Source organism: Camellia sinensis, chromosome 14, assembly GCF_055761805.1.
Source record: "Camellia sinensis isolate YWXY chromosome 14, ASM5576180v1, whole genome shotgun sequence".
Taxonomy (NCBI): Eukaryota; Viridiplantae; Streptophyta; class Magnoliopsida; order Ericales; family Theaceae; genus Camellia; species Camellia sinensis.
Genome location: NC_138974.1, coordinates 100,923,008 through 100,947,140, shown reverse-complemented (window position 1 = coordinate 100,947,140; position 24,133 = coordinate 100,923,008). Strand labels below are relative to the sequence as shown.

The following is a 24,133-nucleotide window of genomic DNA, read 5'->3' as shown; positions in this document are numbered from 1 at the left end:
AGTTTATGTGACATCAAGCTGTGCAAATCTGGAAGATGCAGTTTTGTTCCCAAAATGTTTTACTGGTGGTGGAGAGGTGGCACCATTTTGCGCCCTTCTTGGTGGCTTCGTGACGATTGGAAACCCGTTTCGGCAAAGGCAGCTAAAGGCGCCTTGTCTAAAATCCTCAATAAGTCAAAGGATAGGTCTACTTATGGCTGTATTAGTTATTTTGTGTCCTCTTGGTGTTTTATTCTTGGTTGTAATTTGTACACTTCCTGGATGTTTGTAGTCCATTTAGCTAGTGTGTGGGGCCCATTTTGGGCTGTTTGTTATTATTTTTTTTTATGTTTTTTATGTTGTTTTGGACATGTTTTCGCTTGCATTTCATGGTGGCCTTGTGCAGGCCCCCTGTTTATCATGGACATGGCGCCTGAACAGGTTTTATGCGGTCTGTCTTGTTTGTAAGTCTGTTCGGTTGGGTTCTTGTGTTGTAGCTAGGTTGTAGCCTGTAGCTTTGTAGCTTGGTTGCTGCTCCTTTTGGTGTTTTGTTGTAGTAGTGGTAGGGCCTGGGGTATGCCCCTTGTAATCATGTAATTTTTGTTTTGTTTTAATTTATTCTTATTCACCCAAAAAAAAAAAAAAGAATTGAATAAGTGTTTTCATCATGTTGTTGTTGTGATTAATTTGAACCATGTAAAGGAGATTACATCATATTCTTGATTCTCCATGCTTGCACCCAATTATGTGTGAAAATGTATATAAGGATGTATTAAGATCTTGAAGGAAATGACTTGTGATGTTGCATGCTAAAGAGAATTGAATTCTTGAGTGATGTTTATGGGTTAAGAATTAAGGATCTAGTTCATATCTAGATTGTTATATGTTTGTACCTTCCAAATATATGATTTTCGAACCATGTTTAGCAATTTATAAGTCTATTTGGAACCTTGTAAATACTCACCAAAGATGGGATTTTATCTGAATTTCAGACTGGAAATTGAAGCTGAATCGCCGCATGTGCGGGGCTCACAGCTGCACGTGCGGAAAACAGGGGAAAATTCGACTTTGCATTCTGCTAAAAAGGCACGTGCGGGACCTTCCAGCCGCACGTGCTGGACTAACCGCCGCATGTGCGGGGCTTACAGCCGCACGTGCGGCCCATGCCGGAAAAATTGAACCGCTCCGTTTTATGTGCTTGACCCTCCGATATTTTTGAAATCTATAATTTCTGCCTTCTGATATTTGTAAAATGCATTTGAAGCAAAGTGAGTCAAGAAATTATTCAACAAAGAAAAAGGAACTAATGGGTGAGTTATGTATGTGTGCAGGGCACACTCCGAGAAGGACTAACGCTCGACCACGGCACTGTGAGTAATAGTACTGTATAGTACGTTTGATTACTGTTAATAGCTAACGTTAACCCTCTGTTATCCGTAAGTAAACTACGCCATTTCTTAACAAACGAATGGAATTTATGTTCATCCTTGAACGATGTTAACTGTGTGCTTCTAAGGATATTCTGTCGTGTTACATGGTCCGGAGGTCATCCAGGATGTATGATATGAATACAAAGGTCTGACATCGTTATATAACCCACGTTAGAATGTGAACTGTTTTGTCCCTATTAAGTGTACTGTAATGATGCATGTGCTTTCGGTTAATAGCTGTTATTATTATTCTGTTATATGCAAGACAATTATGTCAATCTAGGTTTAAACCATGGGAAAGTCTTTGTGCACTATTGAGTAATGGTACTGTATTTGCACAATTACCTATCGTTAATAGTTATTATTATTAACGTTCTGTTCTTCGCAAGTTAATTATGTTAATAGCTATAAATGCCTGGAAAATCGGTGTACATTGATACGGTTCTGGAATCACTTTGGCCTAAGGCCGATCGGTAAAATACGCTTTACTTATTGCTAACAATTATTGTCTACACTCTGTTAAACGCAAACTAACTATATTAACTCATGTGAATGATTGAAAGGATACGTATAGCTCTGAAACTAGTCTGTTCTATTTATCCGTTCCGTGTGTGCTATGACGTGATATGGATTATCCGGTCTTTAAGACTTAATGATTTCTGGTATGGAACAAAGTGTTGTACGAAACTAAGTGCTGCGATGCGAGTCACCTCTAGAATCCGTACGAGCCACCTCTTGAGTCCATACATATATGAACTGGCTTAAAGTCAATCTGTTAAAATCTGTGAGGCCTATGGCCGTTCTGTGAAAGTTATGGGGCCTATGGCCACTCTGTGAAAGTTATGAGGCCTATGGCCGTTCTGTGGAAGTTGTGAGGCCTATGGCCAATCTGTGACATCTGGGCCTATGGCCATTCTGTATGATCTGTTAGTATGAAATAAAGTGCTGCACGGAACTAAGTGATGCCATGCGAGTCACCTCTAGAATCCGTGCGAGTCACCTCTTGAGTTCATAGATACATAAAAAGGGTTGATTGCCATTTTATTTAAGGGCTCAATGCCACTCTGTTCAAGGGCTCAAAGCCATTCTGATTATAAAAACTAGGCCTAAGGCCGTTCTGGAAATAATTACAGCATTAGTTTAACTACATGTCCTTTTACTTTAGATACACATTAATCTGGATTATAATTCAAGTTAATCATCGGTTTATTAAAGTACTATTATTCACTGAGATTGTCTCACTCTGTATTTTGTCTGATTCTGTAGGTAATAAATCTAGAGGTTAGCCTTAACCCTCGATGCTCGACTTTCTTTTGTCAACCTCTGTATGTCCAGGCATTCGAATGAAGCCTGCCCATCTTAGTAGAGTTTTGTTAAGTTTTGGCTTGTACTCTGATTGCCTTTAATTTGTTGAGGTTTCTAATGTTTTTGTTATCCGCCCGAATACGGGGCGGGGTTTGTATATGTGTACGTAAATATTTATTATCGAATGCACTGTTTGTGATCCTGGCATGATGGTGGTCGCTCAATGGATGTAATTATTTTTACTTTATGTTATTTTCTAATATTTAATACTTCCGTTCAGGCCCTATATATTATATATGGCAGGTTAAGTGTCCGTTTCTGAGTAAATCATACCCAAACTTTTAGGGACGAGTTTGGGGCGTGACAATATATGTGATTAAACAAGCATTTAACCACTCACCTCTCATTTGGTTTGAATGTTGGGAAGGAAAACGTAATAGAAAATGATTAGGTTACTAATGAGTTTTAGTTTCTAATAGACAAGGTCTTTTATTTTATTTTATTTTTTTATAATTTTTATAATGGGATCAATTAGTTATCAAATATTTTTTTATTATTAAAAAAAAAAAACCATTCAAGGTGCTTCGTAGGGTAGGTGGATAGAATCCGATCACCCCTTTCATTGAGTCACCTCTGGTGATAGGGTTATGATTTTGTATCGAATGATAGAAATGTTAGAAGGTATGATATATTGTGATTAGTACGTGGCATGAGTTATGGGTTATCTAGGGCCATCAATTTTTTTTTTTTTTTTTTTTTTTTTTTTTTTTTTTCATTTATACATTGTATTGTACTATATTGTATTCATTTGACATAGGTTAAGAATATATAATTAATAAATTAACCATCAGTTTAATAAATTAACCATCAGTTGATGGTTGATAATTTGATACGATTTTAGAACAAACAAAAAGGTTATATTTTAAAGGAAAATGTTACGTAACACACTCTAAAAAAGGTGTGTAGTATATGGAAGTTATGTTATTTGTGAGTGTGATTATCATAAATGATATAACTCAATACTATGTGAGTTATATCTAAAAAAAAAAATTAAAAAAAAAAAATTGAGTTATAACCACACATTACTTGAGGTATAACCAAATAATTCTTGAATTATAATTAAAATAATATCATAACTAACATTATAATGTGTCATAATTAATAATATAATAAGTCATAACTAAATACACAAAGGTCATATCCAAACGTGCAGATGAAATATACCATGTTTTCAAACATCATTACTTATTCGATAATTAAAATATTTCTGTGATTGACTCATTTATGGAGGTAAACCCAATCACGTGTGAGGAAGTTTTATTTGGAATATAAATAATAAAGTTAATTTTTTATAACAACTTAAAGTTTTGAGATGAATTGATGATTAACAATTCAACAATTTATACAAACAAATCTTGACAAAGAAATAAAAAATAAAAAACTTTCATCTAGAATGTTGTATGAGGTTGATATAATGTGTATTTTATTTTATACATATAAATGAAGAATATTGTGGTAAATGGGGGATTCTATTCATATTCAAAAAATCAATTAGTAAGCTTAATTTTTCAGTACTTCTTATTAAGTTATTTAAATATACAATTTATTTTTAATAAATTCTATATTTTTTTTTTTTACAAATTATCCTTGAATAATATAATATTTTAATTTTATGGTACACTCAAATAATAACTTTAATATAAAAATTAATTCAAAATTTTTTTCCCTCGTCTCTTCGAAGTCATTCTTAGCCACAACATATTCTTCTTAGCCATTCTCAACCACATCTCAGACATGTCATCATCTTCTCAATCTTTTCATTGTTAATTATTGAAGAAGAAGCATATTGGGTCCACGTTGAAGAAGAAGGAGAAAGACAAAACGAACGTCGATGGTTTAGTTTGTGTTGGAAATGGTGGAAAAATTCTGGGTAAAATCAGAATTTTTCCTCAAGTTTGGTCTATTTTTTAGGTGGGCTCCGAGCATCGATTTACTCGGGTCAAAGTGGTAACGCGTTCTATGCCGCGTTGTGATTCACGTGGTATATTTAGTTGCTCAAAACCATCACCGAGTGAATGGGAAATTGAAGCCAAAGTGTGCTCCATGGAAATGGAGTTATGGTGGAAATTCCTTAAAGTTGTAAATTGGCTTGTCCCACATTGATGTGGTGGGAAGTTTTGAAAGAGTTTATAAGGCTTAGGGTGAGATACTTGGGGTGTGCCCCAAGGGGTACCCAAGTGTTTTAGAGGGAGAGGTTATGGGCAAAATGGGCTAGACCCATTGGACCAAAAAATCACCACACGTGCGCGCCGCCGGCTGTCCGGTCGGGCGGGCTGGGCTTGGGTGCGTGGTTGGGTTGGGCTTCTAATCTTTTTGGGCTAAAAACATTTGAATTTAATTTTATTTTTTATTAAAATAAAATCCAGAATTCAAATTAAACTGTTTTGGATTTATTACTCATCCAAACAGAGCCCTTCCCGTTTTCAAACAGAATTAAACTGTTTTGGATTTATTGCTCATCCAAACAGAGCCCTTCCCGTTTCTATCTGTTTGAATAAACAGATTCAAATCTGTTTAAATTTGAATCTAACAGGTTTCATACCTGTTCAATTCAAAACCAAAAGCCACCTTTACATCTATAAATAGACTAGCCTCCCATTTGGATTTTACTCAAATTTTTCGTACTCCATCCTCTGCAAATTATATTCTTCATCTTGCTGCATTTTATTTCCGAAAGAAAGAGTGTAAACACTTAGTGTGTTCGTAAGGCAAATAATTTGTAGTGCTGCTATTGTTTGTGGTAAGATCATTTCATCTTGGGAGATAGACGTCCAAATTCTGAAAGCACCGTGGAGAGGACGAATCTGTCTTAAGGACACAGTGTTAAACACTGGACTTGATCAGAAAAGTTATTCAAATAAATTAACCAAGTAAGTTGTTTAATTTTATTCTGTTTTTTATTATGTTTATTTAATCAGATTTTATTTTTGTTTTTGTAACAAAATAAAATCTGTGGTTTTATTTATTTATTTTTATTTCGAGTTTGATTTTTGTAATCAAACAAATTCTCTCATTTTCTCTATTTCTTTTATTCTTGTTGTTGTTTTGTACACAACAGAATTTAATCTTTTTAAATACAGTGAAGATTGTCCAACAGTTTGGACTTACAAAGTCGAACATAGTCAGCTTGTTCGGCTATCCAATGGTGAACAAGATTGTTTTGTTTGAACTTTTAGATCCGAACAATATTGACGTAAAACAGGCTAAATATTCATAGAAATTAAGAATTGTATTTTGATATTTATGTAAGAACTTACCTCTTCTTTGATAGATTGCTTCAAAAATAGTTTCGATTATTATTCTCATCAATTGTTTAATTTTGTTCAAACGTTTTTTTCTATTTGTAAGTAACAACATAATAAAAAAACAATGATGTTGATAATAATAGTGAGTTTGGTGGGTGGATTGGAATTTTTCAGTGAAGAAGAATAAGAGAAAATAATTGAAACTTAAGGAAGAAGATAAAGAAATTTGAATATGAAGAATACATATAAGTGATTAGAGTGTAAATAGAAATTTTATTTTATGATTTAATATGTGTTATCCTTATTAATAAATTTATAAGAATTAAAAATTAAAAATTTTAATTAGGCATTTTAAATTATTTTTTAGGTGTAAATAGAATCATCTATAGGTAAATACGGACTAACCCAAATCCATTGAACCACCTTAGTTAGGGCCTAATTCACATATGCCAGCCCGAGTACGCCATCCTTGACAAGCAGAGAAAAACCAAATAACCAAGTTAGAAAACGAAGACAACCATAACTAAGGTTCCTTGGAATAAACTAGGGAGAAAGGACATGCGGCTAACCACTGCCACTCTTCGTACCAAGTACAACGCAGCCACTTAGAACATATCACGGTATATTAATTTTTTCATCAAATTTGAATATAAATTTGAATAATTGCTTCCTTTGATATCAAGTGCTCCAACAGAGGATTTTGGAGTTTCATCAGAACACCGATCGACTGATCGGGCGGATATCTGACCGATTGACTGACCAGTGTAATTTTTTTTTCTTCCCTTTTTGGCTTGAGGTGGTCGACCAGGCAGACGATTAGGCACTAGACCTCGACCGGCCACTGCAATATTTTCACAAATTTTTTCCTTGAGGTGGTTATCCGAGAGGATATTTGGGGAGACATTCAGGGAGACATCCGGCAACATCAATGAACAGTGATTTGATGAAATGCACATTTGTCCTTAGTTTGATAAAAAAAGTGAAATTCTTAATTTGATACCTATTTGATGCAATCGTTGGAGTAGGAAAAGAACTCAATTTTTTTTTTTATCAAATTCAAATTTGATGAAACGTTTGAGTAACCATTAGAGATGGTTTTAGAAGACGTGTTATGTCGCATGCATGTCTCCCTAGCTACTTGAATCTATCGTCGAAACAAAGGGATGTGAACTTGCAAATGTACAATATGTATATATATATATATATATATATTATTACAAGTAGTATTTACTCTCAATTTCTCCCTCTCTCTCTTGTGTGGCGCATCTCTATTTTTTTCCTTTTTTTTTATTAAAATGTCACATCAATATATCCTTTTACTATTTTTTTTTTAAATTTTATAGTTAAAAAATTTATACTTAATCTAAATTACTCATAAACAAAACCTAATAGAATTATACTTACTAAAAATACCAATTAATTTTATTATACTTTTCTCACTTTTTAAATAAAATATTAAAATTATTTCTTATTTTTATGTCTATCTTATTTATAATATTAATTATATTGAATTTGTTAAATAATTAGAATCACTTTTAATTTTATAACAATTATTTCTATTATCAAGTTATAATTTAATTTCATATAAATTTATTATATATATATATATATATTTATTTATTTAAGTTACATTTTTATAGCATGAAATGTTAGAATTACCAAATGAATAACCAAATGAATGTTTGTTTTTTTGTGTTATAATTTAATATAATTTAAAATCATTATATATATTTATTTAATTTAAAATTTTATAATATGAAGGGTGGACGTCGTGTTGTGTTGGGTCTGGGTTGTGTTCGTATTATATCATCTCAGGTTCGTGTCAGAATTATCTCAATACTAACCTGACCCATTTATTATTTTGTGTTAAAGTGTCGTGTCGTTTTCAATCCGTGTCCGGTTTGTGTCGCATTAACGTGTCATGTTAAAAATTTTTACTATTAACTAAAAATATCAAAGGTATGAAAAAGATTTGAAAATTTCTTCACAAGTTAAATTCAATGGAACTAATCTTTATTAAATGAAATTATTTATAAAAAAATGTTTGATTTCAACTTACTTCTATTTTCTTAATTTATAAAAATTATATTTTATCATTATATATATATATATATATATATTACTAGATTAACTCAAATAAAAGACAAAAAATACATTAATCTCAATTAAAAGAAAAAAAAAATTTATATTAAACTTAAAATCATATGTTACATACTTTTTAATAAATTTTATGTAATTACTTAAGAGATTAAAAAATGTAATGATACTGTTTAGTGGAAATAATAGTAAAATGTGTAACTAATTTTTCATTATACAGGTTATCCGTATCAATTTCGTGTTGTATAGATTTAACACTAATGTGACCTGTTTAATATTCGTGTTATCCAGTTGTGTTCATATCAGGAAATGGTTAGTCCCAACCTGCTAATTTCGTGTACGGTTCAAATTATGTTATTTTGTCGTGTCGTAAATTCTCACACCTAAACGATAGAGTTAAAATTATTAAAATATATATAAATAATTTACTTAAAATTATTATATGTATTGATTTAAATAAGACTTTTACAAAACGATAAGACTAAGATTATCAAAATAAATAAAAAAATACTGTGTACCTTTAACTTTTTCTCTCTCTTTCCTATATAGCACATCTCCTTTTTTTTTCCTTTTTATTTTTTATTGAAATTTCATATCAATATACCCTTATCAAAATTCTTTCTAAAATTTAATATTTAAAAGATTTCTACTTAATCTAAATTACCCATAAACAAAATTTAATAGAATTACACATACTAAAAATATTTTACCAATTAATTTTATTCTACTTTTTTTCACTTTTCTTTTAAAAATTAAATATTAAAAATATTTATTTTTATGAAATTTATTATATATATTAATGTAAGTTACATTTTTATAACACAATAGCGCTAAAATTATTAAAATACACATAAATAATTTATTTAAAATTAGTATACACTACAAGAAAATACAGTTTTGGCGACCACTTTTGCCGACTAAAAATATTTTGGTTGCCAAAAGTTGTGGAATTGGCGACCAAAAATTATGTTAGTCGGTAAAAGTACAATATTTAGCTACTAAATTTTTTTAGTCAGGGTATATTAATTTTTGGCGACTAAAAAAAAATTTAGTCGCAAAAAATCTCACAATTGGGGACTAAAAAAATTTAGTCGCTAAATTTTCCACAATTGGCGACTAAAAAAATATGTTAGTCGCCGTATAGATAATTTTGGCGACTAAAATAATTTAGTCGCTGAATGAAAAAAAAAATTTATTTTTTATCTTGGGTGACCAAAAGTTTGGTCGGCAAAAATTTAATTTCAGCAACTAAAAAATACGTTAGTCGCGGTATAGATAGTTTTGGCGACTAAAATAATTTAGTCGCTGAATGAAAAATAAAAATTTATTTTTTATCTTTGGCGACCAAAAGTTTGGTCGGCAAAAATTTAATTTCAGCGACTAAAAAATATTTTGGTCGCTGTATATATAGTTTTGGCGACTAAAATAATTTAGTAGCTGAAAGAAAAAAGAAAAAATTATTTTTGATCTTTGGAAACCAAAAGTTTGGTCGGCAAAATTTTAATTTCAGCGACTAAAAAATATGTTAGTTGTGGTATACATAGTTTTGGCGACTAAAATAATTAAGTCGCTGAATGAAAAATAAAAATTTATTTCTTATCTTTGGCGATCAAAAGTTTGGTCGGCAAAATTTTAATTTCAGTGACTAAAAAATATGTTAGTCGCGGTATAAATAGTTTTGGCGACTAAAATAATTTAGTCACTGAATGAAAAATGAAAATTTATTTTTTATCTTTGGCGACCAAAAGTTTGGTCGGCAAAATTTTAATTTCAGTGACTAAAAAATATGTTAGTCGCGGTTATATAGTTTTGGCGACTAAATTATTTTAGTCGCTGAATGAAAAATAAAAATTTATTTTTTATCTTTGGCGACCAAAAGTTTGGTCGACAAAATTTTAATTTCAGCGACTAAAAAATATGTTAGTCGCGGTATAGGTAGTTTTGGCGACTAAAATAATTTAGTCGCTGAATGAAAAATAAAAAGTTATTTTTTATCTTTGGCGACCAAAAGTTTGGTCGGCAAAATTTTAATTTTAGCGACTAAAAAATATGTTAGTCGTGGTATAGGTAGTTTTGGCGACTAAAATAATTTAGTCGCTGAATGAAAAATAAAAAGTTATTTTTTATCTTTAGCGACCAAAAGTTTGGTCGGCAAAATTTTAATTTTAGTGACTAAAAAATATTTTGGTCGCGGTATACATAGTTTTGGCGACTAAAATAATTTAGGAGCTGAATGAAAAAGAAAAAATTATTTTTTGTCTTTGGCGACCAAAATTTTGGTCGGCAAAAATTTAATTTCAGCGATTAAAAAATATTTTGATCGCTGTATATAAGTTTTGGCAACTAAAATAATTTAGTCGCTGAATGAAAAATAAAAAGTTATTTTTTATCTTTGGCGACCAAAAGTTTGGTCGGCAAAATTTTAATTTTAGCGACTAAAAAATATGTTAGTCGTGGTATAGGTAGTTTTGGCGACTAAAATAATTTAGTCGCTGAATGAAAAATAAAAAGTTATTTTTTATCTTTAGCGACCAAAAGTTTGGTCGGCAAAATTTTAATTTTAGTGACTAAAAAATATTTTGGTCGCGGTATACATAGTTTTGGCGACTAAAATAATTTAGGAGCTGAATGAAAAAGAAAAAATTATTTTTTGTCTTTGGCGACCAAAATTTTGGTCGGCAAAAATTTAATTTCAGCGATTAAAAAATATTTTGATCGCTGTATATAAGTTTTGGCAACTAAAATAATTTAGTCGCTGAATGTAAAATAAAAATTTATTTTTTATCTTTCACCCATCACTCTTTCTCTCTCTTTCTGTCTCTTTCTTTCTCTATGTGTCTCTGTCTTTGTCTCTCTTCTCTTTCTCTCTCTCTCTCTCTCTCTCACTCATCACTCTTCTCTATCTGTCTGTCTGTCTGTCTCTCACTCTCTTTCTCTCCGTGTCTCTGTTTTTTTTCTCTGTCTCTCTTCTCTTTCTCTTTCTCTCTCTCACTCATAACTCTTCTCTGTCTGTCTGTCTGTCTCTCTCTCTCTCTCTGTGTCTCTCGCTCATCTCTCTTCTTTCTATCTCTCTTATCTCTCTTCTCTCTCTGTCTCTCTTCTCTCTCTCTTCTCTTTATCTCTCTCCCTCTCTCGCTCATCTCTTCATGTCTCTCTCTCGTTTATCTCTTTTCGCTCTTTTTTTTTTCTCTCTCTCTCTCTCTCTCTCTGTCTGTCTCTTTTCACCAATTTTTTCATTTTCCACTCTCTTTTGTCTTTCTCTCTCTTACTCATCACTCTTCTCTGTCTGTCTGTCTCTCTCTCTCTGTGTGTCTCTCACTTATCTATCTCTTCTTTCATCTCTTTTCTCTCTGTCTCTCTCGCTCACCTCTTTTCTCTCTATCTCTCTCGTTCATCTCTCTTCTCTCTATGTCTCTCTCGTTCATCTCTCTTCTCTCTATCTCTCTCCCTGTCTCTCTTGTTCATCTCTCCTCTCTCTTTGTCTCTTTTTCTGTCTCTCACTCTCTATCTCTTTCTCTCTTTGTCTCTCTCTCTCTCTCTCTCTCTTTTTCTCTCTCTCATTCATCACTGTTCTCTGTCTGTCTGTCTGTCTGTCTTTATCTCTGTCTCTCGCTCATCTCTCTTCTCTCTATCTCTTTCATCTTTTTTCTTTCTCTATCCCTATCTTTCCCACTCATCTCTCTTCTCTCTATCTCTCTCTCTGTCTCTCTCGCTCATCTTTCTTCTCTCTCTATCTCTCTCTTTTTCTATGTTTTTCTCTCGATCATCTCTTTTCACTCTCTTTCTTTCTGTCTTTGTCTATCTCTCACTCATCTTTTGTTTCTCTCTATCTCTGTGTCTATCTCTTTCTCTCTATGTCCCTCTCTCTCTCTCTCTATCTCTTTCCCTTTTTGTCTCTTTCTCACTTATCACTCTTCTCTCTCTCTTTCTCTCTCTATGTCTGTCTAGCTGTCTCTCACTCTTTTATCTCTCTTTCTCTCTGTGTGTCTGTCCGCTTGTCTGTCTCTCTCCCCCATTGTGTTCACCTTGCTCACTCTCTTCCTCCCCTCTTCTCTATTTACCGAGCTCTTCACTACAAGAAAATGCACTTTTAGTCTCTCTCGCTCATCACTCTGTCTCTCTCTCTATCTCTCTTCTCTATTTGTCTCTTACTCATCTCTCTCTCACCACCCATCTCCTCTACCATATTCACTACTACTGCAAATGTCATTCCACTACCAGTATTATTACCATTGTTGCCACTCCACCTCTACGACTACTATTACTATCACCGTCGTTATCACTCCACTAACACTACCACCACTAGTACGACCACTACTACTACTATTACCTCTCTTCTACCGGCGCCACTCCATCTCTTCTACCACTACCACAACTTCACCACTAATCTCCTTTGCCACCACCATCACCTTTTATCCACCACCTTCACCACTACTGCCGCTCTCTCTCCTCTACCACAAAAGTTTGGTCGGCAAAAATTTAATTTCAGCAACTAAAAAATATGTTAGTCGCGGTATAGATAGTTTTGGCGACTAAATTAATGAAAAATAAAAATTCACTTTTTATCTTTGCACGACCAAAATTTTGGTCGGCAAAAATTTAATTTCAGCGACTAAAAAATATTTTAGTCGCGGTATAGATAGTTTTGGCAACTAAAATAATTTTCTAGAGCATGCTCAACTCTCCCTAAAAACAATTTGAGGTATAAATATCCCTCTCTTTCTATCTATCTCTCTCGCTCATCTCTCATCTCTCTATCTCTCATATCTCTTCTCTCTCTATCTCTCTATCTCTCTATCTCTCTATCTGTCTCTCTCGTTCATCTCTTTTCTCTCTCTGTCTCTCACTCTCTATCTCTTTCTCTCTTTGTCTCTCTCTTTCTCTCTCTCTTCTCTTTCTCTCTTTCACTCATCACTCTTCTCTGTCTGTCTGTTTGTCTATCTGTCTTTGTCTCTTTCTCTATTTGTCTCTTGCTCATCTCTCTTCGCTTTATCTCTCTTTATCTCTCTTTATCTCTCTTCTTTCTCTATCTCTCTCGCTCATCTATCTTTTCTCTATCTCTGTTTCTGTCTCTCTCGCTTATCTTTCTTCTCTCTCTGTCTCTCTCTTTTTCTGTCTTTCTCTCGATCATCTGTTTTTGCTCTCTTGCTCTCTTACTCTCTCTCTCTGTCTATCTCTCGTTCATCTCTTATTTTTCTCTCTTTTTCTGTCTGTCTGTCTCTCTATCTCTCTCTCTCTATATATCTTTCTCTCTCTCACTCATCACTCTTCTCTCTTTCTTTCTCTCTCCGTGTCTGTCTTTCTCTCTCCCCCATTGTGTTCATCTTGCTCACTCTCTCCCTCCCCTCTTCTCTATTTACCGAGCTCTCCACTACAAGAAAATGCACTTTTAGCGACCATTTTTTCTCTCTTTCTTTCTCTCTCACTCATCACTCTATCTCTTTCTCTATCTCTCTTCTCTATCTGTCTCTCACTCATCTCTTTCTTACCACCCATCTCCTCTACCACCTTCACCACTACTGCAAATGTCATTCCACTACCACCATTATTACCACTGTTGCCACTCCAACTCTACGACTATCATTACTACCACCATCGCTACCACTACCACCACCATCACTGCTACCACCACCACCACCACTATTACTACCACCACTACTATTACCTTTCCTTCACCACCGCCACTCCATCTCCTCTACCATTACCACAAATTCACCACTAATCTCCTTCGCCGCCACCACCACTACCACCGCCACCACCACCTCACCTCTTATCCACCATTTTCACCACTACTGCCGCTCCCTCTCCTCTACCACAAAAATTATCTCTTGATTTTTAGTAGCAAAAAAAAAAAAATGGGCCACAAAAAAAATTATTCATCGAACATAAAAAATTAACTTTATTTTAACGAAAAATATTTTTTATTAAAATATTACCTCTATTTCTGTCAAATAAAAAAAAATTCATTCAAATAAAAATAAAACTAATTTCCCCCCCCCCCGGTTTCACTTACTCACCGGACGGCCCGCCAAACTTATTTCCCCCCTTTTTTCCATCTGCCTTTTCTTTCCCCCCCCTTTTTTTTTTTCATTTCCTTTCAGATTTGTAGAGCCCTTAATTTCACAACACTGTTTCAAAACAGTGTGCAAACCTTATTCTGAGAGAGAGAAGATAGAGGGTTTGAAGAGAGACTGGGGTTGAAGGGGAAGGGTTTCAGTCAGCGGCGAGACTGGTTCAGCAGCGGCGAGACTAGTTCGGCGAGACTGGTTCGGCGGCGAGATGGTACGATTCTTTTGACTCTTCTTTCCACTCTCTCACTCCAGTCGGTCCCTCTATCGACTGGGTTGAATTGGTTCCTCTATATCTCTATGTGACTGTGTATCCTTGGAACAACAATGATGTAGTTTTATAATCCGAACAGATCTTAAACCCTATGGCCATTCGGTTCATCTCCACTATGGCCAAAGACAAACCCATCTTCCCTGCGCTCTCATTCTTTTATTCTTTTATTTTTATTTTTTTGAACAGCCTTGCACTCTCATTCATGGCTCTCTAACTCAATGCAAATGATCTCAGATCCAAAACACTTAAATCCTCTTCTAATCAGTCAAATTGAAGAGCCGACTGGCCATAGGGTTTCAATTTATGAATAATCAAGCTTTGTGCGCTATATTTGGAAGATACTTTCAATTGATTTTCACTTAGTACTGGAAGATATTTGGAAGATACTTTCAATTGATTTGTTTGATGTGAAATGCAATGGGGTTAGGAGAATTTGTTCATTCATTAGGCATTTTTGTTCATATTTGGAAGATACTTTCAATTGAATTTGTTCATTCAATTGATTTGTTTGATGTGAAATGCAATGGAAGATACTATATCCTTCATTATAGGAATTTGGACTTTGTTTCCCAAGTTTACAAGAAAGATCTTATAGTTGCACAAGGAGTTATTTCTGCACTTGTCATCTATAAAGAAAAGAGAAAGATAAATATTGTGCTTACATTGTTTGAAGTCCCCCCTAACCCGGTATATGTGGCACAAATCATTATGTGGAGTGATTGTAGCATGCTACGAGAAACCAAGGTTCTGCTTGGATTAATGCATTTCAAATGGAAGGATTTCAAATTAAATTTTATAAAAATATGGGAGTGTTGATTATTATATATAGATTGACAAAAGGGGAAGATGGAGTAGAGTAAGAAAACAAAAATTTAATTGTAAATTACCCAATAAGAAAATAACAGAAAAGAGAGAGAAGAGAAAAATAGTTAGGTTTCGAGTCACTATACCTTAGGCCAATGGTTTTCATCATATGATCTGTTAGAAAATTCTCATTCATGGGCAGCTTTTAATTAAGTAGGATGTTCCAAGAGCTGGAGTAAAAGAAAATTTATTTAAGTGGAGCACATTGAATCTGAGGGTAATGTCGGTTCCCTCATTAGCTTTGTATAGGCTGGGAACTTGAAGGGAAAAATAACCAGGTACAGTTGAAAATATAAATGCTGAATTTTTTTTCCTTATTGTGATAAATGTATCAACTTGTGTCTTATATTTAGCCTATCACTTTGATTGCCTAATCATTTTAATGTTTTTGATAAAAATTTGTGTTATCCCTTTGGTTGGTTGTAGGTCAACCGCATTCTTCAAGATGTTCAATTTAAAGACCAGAAGTGGTTTAAGCAGTTTGTTTCCCAAAGCAAGGCTAGAACGGAGGTATATGTCTTGTAGTCTTTGAACAAATTGTCATCAAAAGTGAACTTTATTAATTATTAATTAATCTATTCCATGAGTTGTTTTATTTTCAGGAGCGATTAAGAGGCAGTGGTGATGATATTGTAGCCGCAAGGATGGGTGCAAAGTTAAATGTTGCAGGGTGGATTTCTAAACAAATGGGTGGCGTTAGGTTAGCTATCTGGACTGTTATCTATTGATTTAAATTGCTTGTTTTCAGAATACAGTCGTGCAACCACCTTAAGTCTCAAGTCTGCAGTTAAATTCTGTTTTGGTTTTTGTTGTTTTTAGATTAGTTTAATTGTTTTGGTTATTATGTTAAACCCCACTATGCATTTCAATGCATTGTAGTGCTTAGTTTTGGAAAACTCTTGTATCTGTAATTGAAGAGTGACTGAAAGAAAAGTTATGTCATCCTTCATTCTTAATAAGATTAAGTTTTTAATGCTTTACCTTATTCTTTCTATTGAGAATGTAGACAAATATGTTTTGGAATTCGAAGGTGTTCACAGTCTAACACCTTGTATCTATTTCGGCACTTGTATCTATATCCACAAATTATAGGCTAACAGTTCTTTTTTTCAGGATTCAAGTCATCTGTTTTACTGTGGCAAAACTTCATTTGTTTATAATTTTTATGACCTTGCTATAGTTGGTTTTCAGGTTCAAGCCGTCGCATGGAATCATCATGTGCCACAAGTTCTACTTAGTGGATCCTTTGATCATACAGTAGTCATGGTAATGGAAATGTTTTATCGGGTCTGTTTATTAATTATAAACTTCAAAATTATTGTTTTCCTGCATTTTGCTTCTTTTTTTTACTTTTTTTTTGTGCGCGCTTGTGCATTCACTTTGCTAAGTTGCCTTGCCTCAACATTATTTTGATTAAATTTATGTTTATGTGATTGCAGAAGGATGGAAGGATACCTTCTCATACAGGATTTAAGTGGTTAGTTTCAGCAGATGTTGAAACTGTAGCATGGGATCCACACACTGAGCATTCATTTGTGGTCTGTGTTTACACTGTATCTATCTTGAGCTATTTTCATTTTTTGTTTTCCAAGTATGCAAAGCACAAGGGATTTCATTTTGAATTGGGAAGACATCGAGAGTGGCAATACACAAATTATGTCTATAGATACCAGTAACCATAAAAATACTGGAAATTTATTTACTTTTTCGTTTGATAGAACCTAAAGGTGCATCTTTAGCTCGATCTTCTTGCACTACAAAATATTATGTGGGTCGGTTGAATGAGTTATTGATAAATTAACTTTTTGATTGTGAAAAGGGGACAAGTGCTTAGTTAATGTTCATTTTCACTCATTTGCTAAATATACTCTACATTACACATTTGATTGAGTGGTGGTCCTAACGATTTGGAAAAATCATGTTGATTGTTAGCTGACATGTTAATTTGCACTTTCTTTCTTTGTTTGGGCCTATAAACGAAAGACTGGCTGGATGATGGGTCTGTTGTTGTTATTTTTATTGTGTATCATTAGTGGTGGTAATAAGCTTTTTGAATACTAAATAGTAACATCAATTAATGCTCCTGCTTGACTTTTGTTCTACTGTTTGCAGTGTTGGACCAATGGTAGGATAGAGTATGAGATGGATATGGTTGAGTCTGCGGTTAAATCACTCAAGTCATTGATGCCTGCAAAGTAAAGGCATGAAAGGTAGAGCTTTGAATGATACTGTTTTGTTACCTTTTTTTTTTGATTTTTTTTCTTCTTTTAATTTTTTTTAAAACCATTTTTTTATAAGTTATTTTGTTAAAGCATCTAAGTTTTTTTTTTTAATTTTTATTTTTTTTCATTCCTCATTCAAAATATTTCAATCATTATTTTATGAAATGCCTATGGTTATGCATATTGCGTTGGGTATGATTATTATACTGCTTCTAGTTGTATACAACAGTTGTTTTCCATGGATTGTTATGACAAGCATTTAATGTTGTAATTATGGAAATGAATCTTTCATGCAAGAGATTTATACTTTTTGGACGGTTTTAAATTTTCTCCTAGAAAATCTTTCTCGATTTTTATGCATTGGCAGCAGCTGGTATGCATAATACATACAAGTATTCATCAGTTTGGGTTGTTCTATGTGAAGAACTAATTGGATAAACTAAATAGTGTTGATTTGTACTGTATCTGTTTATCAACTTTTGGTTATGATGGTGCAAACTTGTTTTATTTATTCATGTTTATTTAAATAGAGATTTTAATATTTGTTTCATTTCTAATTACGTGTTCGATAGACAATAAATGATTAATCATGCAAAGTGGAATGCAGAATTATTGTTGTTCTTGTTTTTGGTCTTTGCTTTTTTCTAAAGAGGGATGGCGTAACAAGAATTAAATGGCGATTTGTGATTTAAGGGCTTATTTTGCCTTTGCCTTTTCTAGGTGTTTTGTCTCATTGTAGAGGACTTCTTGTTCTCTTGTTGTATCTTTGTTTTATATTAATAATTCTCTTTTGTATTTCTGATAATAGATGCTATGTCAGTGCTGTATATGTTCTGTATCTTCATTTTGTTTAAAATATAAATAGCAGAGTTAGTTCAGGTTTTCTGAAATTCAAATACTGCGTCATGTGATTCAGGGAGAATGGGTAGGAATTAGGATCCCAAATAGAACTCAATATTTAAAATTTCTAGCTGGTTAAGAATATTGTTCTGAAATCTTTTTTAGAATATCGTAATAATAGTGGCAAAATGTTATTCTTTTTTCAGGCGAGCTGCTTTTGCACTCTGCCGAACCGATGTAGTTGCAGAGACTGTCAAAAACCATGAACTTGAGATTTCCACTCTTGCCGCTTTATCATCTCTGAAGGTATGTACACATTATCTGTTGTTTTGCGGGGTTGGTGTGATGTTTTCAAATGGTATGCTAAGATAAAAAAGGAGTCCAACTTCTCGAGCTTGGTTTGCTTAGAGCAAAGCTTGGTAGTATTCATGGGTCACGCTTGAGTCTAAAATTCATGGTTATTAAATGTTTGAACAAACCTCAATCATCTCCATACTCAGATTGATCTAGCTCGCAAGTACTGGTAATTTTGTAAAAATTGTAATTTAATAGATCCATTTTCGTTGGTAATGTGTAATTTCAACAAATTTCACTTGATTTTTTATTTTTTTATGCTTACTTGCTAAAGTTTCAGAAGACCTGATCCTGCTGTGAAATGCCTGGTTCATTTTCTACTTTTGTTACATTATAATAGCTAAGTTTTGAAAGCTGTCTTGTACCTGAAAAGCGAAGTCTCAACTGAAGTACAAATGAAAATACTGTAACCATTGTACTTCTGAGTGTTGCCTATATACTCTAGTAAACTATAGCATCTTTTAAAGAAAGCAAATCAGGCTGAGCCACCTCAGAATCTCAATTTTTTGTTTTCCAATTTTTTGCCATATGGTTAAATGTTTTTTATGAATTCTAACTTTTCTTATTTTATTTGTAGGTGACTTCCAAAAACGATCAAGCACAAGGCTGATGCTTCAAAACCATATATATTCCTTCCTGGTTTAGAATTTTTTTTGGATTCCTTCATTGATTTTCCTTTTAATTTTTGTTCAATTACTTATTGGTTTTCAATGGATGGATGTTTAAAACTTGTCTCAATTAATGTTTTGAATGGAATGATTGTAAAGTTTGGGATTGAGCAAGAAAATGTGATGAATTTTAATGTTATATTTAGGTTGGGTTGAATGAATTTTGTTCAATATTGGATTGAATGTTTATAAACAAAAATTGATTGTTCAAAAAAAAAAAAAAAAAAAAAGGAAGAGATTTGGCGACTAACTAATTAGTCGTTGATTGTTTAATGTCTTTTGGCGACAAAATATTTGGTTGAGAAAAGTTTTGGCAACTAAATAATTGGTTGCCAAATTCTACACTTTTGCGACTAAAATAATTGGTCGGCAATTCCTTACCTTTTGGCGACGAAAATAGTTGGTTGCTGATTTTTTGCTTTTGGCGACAAACATATTTGGTGGGGAAAATATTACTTTTCGCGACCAAAGTGTTTTAGCGACTAAATGAATTAGTTGCGGTAATGATATATTTAGCGACCAAAAATTTAGTCGGCAAATCTAACTTTTTCCTGACTAACAAAAGTTTTGGTCGCCAATTACCTTTGTCGACCCTCAATTGGCGACCAAAGTGGCGACCAAAAAAATTAGTTGCGAATGAGTTTTGCCGACTAAAAATAGACTTTTGCCGACAAAATATTTAGTCGGCAAAAGTGTAATTTCGTGAATATTAATATTGCCGACCAATCTTTTTGGTCGTGGAATGTGTTGCCGACCAAATTTTTTGGTCGCGGAATGTGACAATTGGCGACCAAATTAGTTGGTCGTGGAAATGGGCGACAATTGCCGACCAAACTATTTGGTCGTTGAATGTGCGAATTGGCGACTAACATGTTTGGTAGGGAAAATATGACTTTTCGTGACTAAAGTGTTTTAGCTACTAAATGGATTAGTCGCAGTAATTATATATTTAGCGACTAAAATTTAGTCGGCAAATATAACTTTTTCGCGACTAAAAATTTTTTTAGTCGCTAATTACTTTCCGCGACCCTCAATTGGCGACCAAAGTGGCGACCAAAAAAATTAGTCGCGGATAACTTTTGCCGACTAAAAATGGACTTTTGCCGACCAAATTTTTAGCCGGCAAAAGTGTGAATTCTTGTAGTGATATGTGTTGATTTATGTAACTCTTTTATGGAACGATACAACTAAAATTATTAAAATAAATAATTAGAATCATTATTTAAATTTTAAATTATTACTTATTTTTTTTTCTCTAATTTAATGATTATGCTAAATATTTTATATATTAAAAAATATAAATAATTTAACTAAATTTTATTAAAAAATTATTTTAAAATAAATATGTCTAGCCCTGCATCACACGGTTTAACTACTAGTTAGTCTATTATTACATGAGAGGCATGCCATATGGCGACCGGTGACAAAAGTGAGATGGTTTAGGAGCACTCTCCACCTTCACAGGTGTGAGGATATACATATATATATATATATATATATATAACCACAACACATTCTTGATATCTATCTCATTCTCATCTCTTACATTCTTCCATTAGAGTTCAATCTTTTAAGGAACAAACTTGTTCGTTAAAAGGCCATTAAAAAGGACGCTCACAAGTGAGTTCTCGTGGGTGTCGGTGCTTGGGAAGTGGATTTTTTTTGTAGGGTTTTTTAATTGTAGGATATTATTGGAGAAATTTTTTTTTTGTGTTTAGGAAGATAGTTGAGTTTTTTTGTGGTCGAATATGATGTTTGTGAGAGAAAAAGTAAAATGATTATAGTGTTTGATGTGATATTTTGTTTGGATTGATTTTTTTGTAACCAATTTGTCTTTTAGTGAAAAAAATTAAAAAAAAAAAAACCACAGACCAAACTTCCCAAACACCCCCCTTAAGGATTTGTGTGCAGGTCACTCACGGAAGACCTGAAATCCGATCAACTAACCCAACCTGGTCATAGATCTAAGCCTCTGCCATAGGCCCACCGTACACTAACTTTCATCAAAAGAATATCATAATATTTTGATATATTCGAGTAAGAATTCTTCCAACAAACTCTAAGTTCATGTATAAATCGAGCAACAAATAAATTTAGTTCATATTAGATCTGATCTATACAACCTGTATAGCACTACATTTTTACATATTTGTAACAATTACGGCATACATTTGGAGTATACATGATTTTAAAAAATGGTATCGGAAAATTGATACCAGTAATACAGTAAGGGCCAATATAATTCCGTTACGTAATAGCTAATAAAATACATAACAAATGATATCCCATTAAGCATGTACCTGATAAGCAGATGTTGCTGCTCCAAAGATAAAACCTTCTTCGAAACTGCTACGATCGAGGGGAGTCCTGGAATTACACTCTATTTCATCTCTTGAACTTCTTGTCATCACTGCGCTACCAAGAACAAGTAGGAGACCCAAGACGAGATAGGTTTGATGAGTCTCCATAATTGTCTATGGTTGCCAAGCCAAGGTTTCCCTCATCTTGTTGCCTTTTAACATTGGAATGTTAAAAGGGTTTGCTTTGCATGCTGAGTCAATTCTTTGAGAATGAATCTGATGCCCAACAAGTTAATGGTTTTGCTTTTTTCCTTATTTTTATTGTTAGCATGGCATGGCATGAATGCTATACATAGTTAATTCATAGAGATTGAATCTGATGCCTATCTTTACTTTGCGTAAGATTAAGGCTATAGTCAATTCCATTAAAATAATAATCATATGCCATTGCCTACATATACCTCTAAACATTATTTAAATTTTCATAAAAACAATATAGGCAAATTACACCAATGGTCTTTGTAGTTTTCTTGGTGCTCCGATTTGGTCCCTCTATTTTCAGTTGCAACACATTAATCCTCTAATTTCTTAGAATGTGTCAAATAAGTCCAATAATTAACCAACATTGTAATTTTCGACCAAAAAAAAGCCCTGTGCTACATGTGATTCACTTTTATGGACAAAAACTCCCATCTTTTTCTTCAAACAAATCAAGACCATTCATCACAAACTATACATGAAGTTGAGTACACTGAATCACTCGCCCTCCCTCCCTCTAAGCTGACAATGGCGTCTTTCCTATCATCCTCTCCTCCCATACTAGAATGGAATTCACAAACCCCACTGCTAAAAGCTCTCTGCCATATAATACCACCGTACCCACTACAAGAAAATACACTTTTGCTGACTAAAAAATTCGTCGCCAAAAGTACATATTTTAGTCGCCGAAAGTATTTTCCGACTGAATAATTTGGTCGTTGGATTTGTCGGCCACACATAGTCGCCGAAGAAATTAGCGACTAAAATCCATTTAGTCGCCATAAATAGTACAAAATACCGACTAACATGTTAGTAGGCAAAAATAACAGGCATTGGCGACGAAAACAGTCGGAGTCGCAGATAAGTGACATTGCCGACTAACACGTTAGTCGCCCAAACCGTTCATTAAATATTTTAACTCAACTATTTAGCTACTAAGGTTTTTGTCGCTAAAAAATACAATATCTACGGCGGCGACATTATTAGTTGCTAACAGTGCAACTGCAGCTACTAATGTTTAGTCGGCCATGATTATTTTATTATGTTTTGGCGACTAAATCTTTAGTCACCAAAAGTCTTTTGAGCTTTAGCCACTACACATTTAGTCGCCATAACTATTTTCCAGTTTTTTTGGCTACTAAATTATTAGTCGCCATAACTATTTTTTTATTCGTTTTGACTACTAAAAATTTAGTCGTCAAAAGATTTTTCTTTTTAACTACAAATTGATTCGTGACCAAAAGCGTCATTTTATTTTTTTGTTTTGTTTGTTTAATTTTACTAAATTTCGTCCGAACCTGTATATATCTACCGCAACCTGTAATTCGTATACAACCTGTATGTATCATCTACATGGTTCACGTAGAACCATAAAACAAAAATGAACACCTGCTATATATATTCCAACTACAAATAATAATGTAAACTTATGTATGAACGAACTATATATATTCCAATTACAAATAATAACATCATACATTCCAAATACGTTACCAAAATTATGTCCTCTATACACAACATTTTTACTATACTATGCATTGTAATGACCATTTGACAAGGTACAAATTACTATGGTAATAAGTCCCACGACAAAAGGTAATACAAGCTCCAAAAATATTATGTACCCCACCATAAATTATATGTACGATGCATCCAAATTTCACGGTTCATTCATGCTATACCACCGGAGCAATTAATACAAGCTCCAAAAATATTTTGTACCTCATCAAAAATTATATGTTCGATGCATTCACAGTCCACAGCAAAAAGTATAGGACGACAAAAAACTTCCCAACTTTGCATAAGTGTATCTTCCGAGAAAAAATTAGAAGATCCACATGTCAATGCCAAAAGCCATCTACACAACAAAAATTACACCCATTAGTTCCATTGTAAACAAAAAGTTATAGCCATCTACAAAACACAAATTGCACGGATGTCAATTGTAATTGAAATTGTATGTAAATATAGTTTGAATTTAGGAATTTCAATATAGTTTCTGTACACGTTAACTTGTATTTAAAGTGCAAACAAATTTCCAAGTCAACCCCAACTCAAGTTTACTCTAATGTGTAAACATACATATATTTTATTCATAACTGTACATATATAGAGATCGTTATAGAACATATATATATTGCTAAGTTTTAATATATTTGTATAAGCTTT

The 24,133-nt window shown here is 33.3% G+C and overlaps 1 long non-coding RNA gene and 1 pseudogene across 2 annotated transcripts in view; one reads left to right on the top strand and one right to left on the bottom strand.

Annotated features, from left to right (window-relative positions):
- LOC145807207 (beta-glucosidase 12-like) overlaps positions 1–22,022 on the bottom strand; it is a 73,653-nt pseudogene extending 51,631 nt beyond the window's left edge. Inside the window, exon 1 of the transcript XR_014350305.1 lies at positions 21,707–22,022. The product of XR_014350305.1 is annotated as a beta-glucosidase 12-like (transcript). The remainder of the gene's footprint in view (positions 1–21,706) is intronic.
- On the top strand, positions 15,457–17,351 carry LOC114300671 (uncharacterized). Its single transcript, XR_003642748.2, has 3 exons — positions 15,457–15,832; positions 15,925–16,588; positions 16,762–17,351. It is a non-coding gene; the product is annotated as an uncharacterized LOC114300671 (long non-coding RNA).
- Positions 22,023–24,133: the final 2,111 nt, after the last annotated feature.